Source organism: Marmota marmota, unplaced genomic scaffold (genome assembly GCF_001458135.2).
Source record: "Marmota marmota marmota unplaced genomic scaffold, marMar, whole genome shotgun sequence".
Taxonomy (NCBI): domain Eukaryota; kingdom Metazoa; phylum Chordata; class Mammalia; order Rodentia; family Sciuridae; genus Marmota; species Marmota marmota.
Window position 1 is genome coordinate 3761453 of NW_026000294.1, and position 4073 is coordinate 3765525.

Sequence of the window (4073 nt, forward strand, 5' to 3'; positions counted from 1 at the left end):
CAACATCCTTCTAGAACCTGCTTCTTCACATCCTTGTCTGGATTATTGCCTGTATCACCTATGTGGGCAAATATTCCATAGTGTGTATGCACTCCTGCTTTGTGCCTACATGCCATAGCCATTAGGTTTCTGTGCTGTGAGTGTGGGGAAGTACTGGGCAGCCCCTTATTCTGCACAGGACCTGGGTCCAAGATGGATGGCATGTCTGACCATGACTCTGGGGGAGGGTTACATCATTTTGTAAATGTGGTTCTAGAATAGGAGTATTAGGTGCAAATCAGGGGCTATTCATGCTTGTGTGTTTGGCCTGTTATATTCTAGCTTAAATTATTTTGTAATGAATCATTTCAAATTAAAATCTGCAGATTTTATATAAATGTTTGGACTTCCAGATCCCCTGGAAAAAGCAGAAGTAGTTATCTGGATCTGGGTCTATATTCCTATTTGTCTATAGTGGATGGGAAGGGAATACCTTCTACCCAATTTATATGGGACATGCACTCTGTAATTCCTATGGCCTTTACTCAGCATGCTTTGCTTATCTGTACTAACTGCCTGGCTACATATGAATTACAATTTGAAACTCTTATAGTTTTCCAGGAAAGGAATGGGAAGCCTTATTTATTTGGTTTTTTGGGGGTACTGGGGATTGAACTCAGAGCACTTGACCACTGAGCCACACCCCCAGCTCTATTTTGTATTTTACTTAGAGACAGAATCTCAATGAGTTGCTTAGTGCCTGGCTTTTGCTGAGGCTGGTTTGAACTCTTGATCCTCCTGCCTCAGCTTCCTGAGCCTCTGGGATTACAGGTGTGTGCCATTGCACCCAGCTGGGAAGCCTTATTAAAATTAAACAGTCACCAATGAAATAGAGGAGGATCTTGTAAGGAGATTCTCTGGAAAGACTAAGGAGTGATACAGGAAGTACCCTTTCTGACCTTCTCTCCTGCAGAACTTCCTTCCTGAGCTCACTTCTGCCCACACCTAGCAGTGGGCTCTGTTCTATGTAACAAAGGAAGATGTGTAGAATTATTAATAAGACAATGGCATCAAGGTGACCTACCACTTCATGAGGACTTGGTAAGTAGTTGAATACTCGTAACCTCCTCATAAGGTGGTATTATCTTCATTTTAAAGATGAGGAAATTGAAGTTCAGTGAGGGTAAGTAAGACACATGGCTAGAAAGGGGTAATGACTTTGAGCCTTTGAGCCCCTGGCCTGGAGGTACTGTGTGTGGGACTGAGGGCAATTTCAAACACATGATTTGAATTCAGTTGAGTGGAGTTTGCATAATTATCATCAAAATCCTCAAGATCAGTGGATTTTGAAGTATAGTGCCTGGATGGTTTAGATATAAAGTGTCCCCCAAGGGTCCATGTCCCCCAAGGGTTCATTGAGAACCAAAGGATTGGTCCTCAATGCAGCAATGTCCAGAGGTGGGGATTTTAGAAAAGGATTGGATCATGAAGACTTTGACCTCATCGGTGGAACTGATGTGTTCCTAGCTAAATGAGCTCTTGGGGTAGGCCCAGTTGAAGGAAGTGCATCATTGGGAGCATATCTTTGAAGGATATGTCTCATCCCCAGTCCTTTCTCACCACCCTATCTCCTTCTCTCTCTTCTTCTCAGCTCGGCCAGGAAGTGAGCACTACATGATGTTCTGTCTTGCCTTAGGCCTGTAGCTATGGAGCAAAATAAACCATGAAGTGAAACCATTAGCCAAAATAAATCTTTTCTCTTTTAAGTTGTTTTTCTCAGGTAATCTTGTCACAGCAACACAAAGCTGATGCCAGAAACAATGGCATTAGCATCACCTATGAACCTGTCAGAAATGCAAATTCTCAGGCTCCATGCCAGGCTCATGAAATCAGAAATCTTGGATGTAGAACCCAGCAATCCATGTTGTAATAGGCTCTCGGGGTGATGTTGATGTTCATGAAAGTTTGAGACCCACTGGAGGAGTTATGGACACACACCTTGGCAGACTGTGTAGCTAGCCTGGCCACCTGGGTAACTAGCTATGTAACTACCTGAGATGATAACATAATGTCTCAGAGGTAGTAAGAAGTGGTGCCAAGTTCAACTCCAGGAAGCCTATACAACCATGTACTGTATAATGCTTCAGTCATCGATGGACTGGATATAGGAAGGCGGTACCATAAGATAGCCCCTAGTGATGTCATAGCTCTCTTAGTTGGTGTAAGTGCACTCTATGACATTTGTACAACAAAATCACCTAACAATACATTTCTCAGAATGTAACCTCATGGCTAAGTGATATGCATGGCTTATGGCTAGAACAGAGACCCCAAGCCTCTTGTGGCCATTTCCACTTCAACCTTTGTATGGGTGGTGTGTAGGAGAGGGAGGAAGGAAGGAGTTTACCCAGGCTCATCTCTTCCTAGGGCCACTGTTAAGGATACCCAGCATTGGTGTTAAACAATTGCTCTCCCCAGAATGTTTGCCTGTTGACAGCAGCTTTCCCTGACAAGGGTGCTACCCACATGGCATCTGGGAATGCCAGCCAGGTCACAAGATGGGGTGTGCAGTGTCTGCCCATGCTTTGGCTTTTTCAAGTTTTGTTCCCCCATTACCTCCTCAGGACAAGAACTGAGGCCCTCCTCATTGCTCCCACAGCCTCACCCAAGTCCTAAAATCAATGAGCTGGGGCTTGCGAGGTGGTGAGGTAAATGCTCACTCCTGACCTGTGAACTTGAGTGCAACCCATGCCCAGTTCCTAACCAGTTGTCTCAGCAAAGACAGCACAGAGCCAGAGTTCATCTCTAGTAATGCTTTATTGTTCTGCCAAGGGATTCTTCTGTACCCTGCTCTCCACCTCTCCCCTCCCATAGGAACTGTCCTGCCCTGAGACCTTCCAGACCCTTGCTCCCACTTAGAGATTATAACCCATTTAGGAGAAACTATATATATATATGCATGTATATATGTGTGTGCATATATATGTATATATGTATCTATATGTACACATACAAATACACATATATATTCTGACTGTACAGTATTTATAGGTACAAATAAAATAAGCTCAAAAATTACAATGGTGGCTGGGACCCATCCCACTCCAATTTATTTAGCAGAAAGAAAAATAAAGCACCAGTGGGTCTTTGAATGGCAATTGGATCTCCATGTGAGCAAAGCTGGCCGGTGAGTAGGACTGATTAGGTTTGGATAAAGCCCCAGCTGGTTAAAATGGGCCTTTCCATCTCACTGGCCCAAGAAAGGGCTATTATGTTAGCCCACTACCATAAGCAAAAGGGATGGGGACATAGATACTTGTCTTTCTGCCACTAAGTACTTTGACTTGGCCTGTGTGGTGGGAGTGAACTTGTTTACTCTGCAGACATGGCAGTGCACAGTCAAAGGGTACCCGGGACCCCAGGAAGTGGCAGATAAAATGTGGAGCCCAAGCCAAGGGAGATTGGTTCATTGGTCTCTTGAGACTTGAGAAAGGAAGGTTGTTCACCTTCATGTCTCAAGCTATCCCAAATCGTCATGTCACCTACTAGGGGCCTGTCAGTGCCCACTCTAAATCAGCCTCATAAAAATTGGCATCGTATTTACATAAATCAAACAACTTATGGTGGTTGGGGCTGTCCCATGCTCTTCCCCTCTGCCTATATGTTCTAGTTCCATTTCTGGAATGGCCAGTTTAGGGCCAATGTTGACCCCAAAGGCAGGACCAGAACCTCCTGTCCAACCTCAAAAGGATCCTAGCACCAAACAGGATGGCTTGGTCTCTCAGTCTGGCAGAGAGCTGGGACCATAAGTGCTCTTGACCTCTTTCTCCCTTCAGGTAGGGGACTGTTGTGGCTTACTGGGCAGGTGATGGACAGCAGCAGTCTTCCTGCTACTAACATGATTGTCTTCTCTTGGGAGAGCAGAATGCAGTGCTGGGCATGAAGATAGAGTGGAGGGGGACACCTAAACCCTCCCCACCCCACCCTGGCCTGTGCATGCAGAGGCACTTTAGGAAGTAAGGCAGCAGGGCAGCCAGAGCCACCTGGGCCTAACTGTGCTGCTGGCTGCAGCCTGTAGCCTTGGGGGGGGGGGT

General features: G+C 45.5%; 1 protein-coding gene across 1 annotated transcript in view; it reads right to left on the reverse strand.

Moving 5' to 3' along the window:
• Window positions 1–2777: 2777 nt before the first annotated feature.
• The window catches only part of Stard8 (StAR related lipid transfer domain containing 8), a 43312-nt gene continuing 42016 nt past the window's right edge, over window positions 2778–4073 (reverse strand). The window contains exon 15 of the mRNA XM_048797252.1: window positions 2778–4053. The gene's annotated coding sequence lies outside the window, so the exon portion shown is untranslated. The remainder of the gene's footprint in view (window positions 4054–4073) is intronic.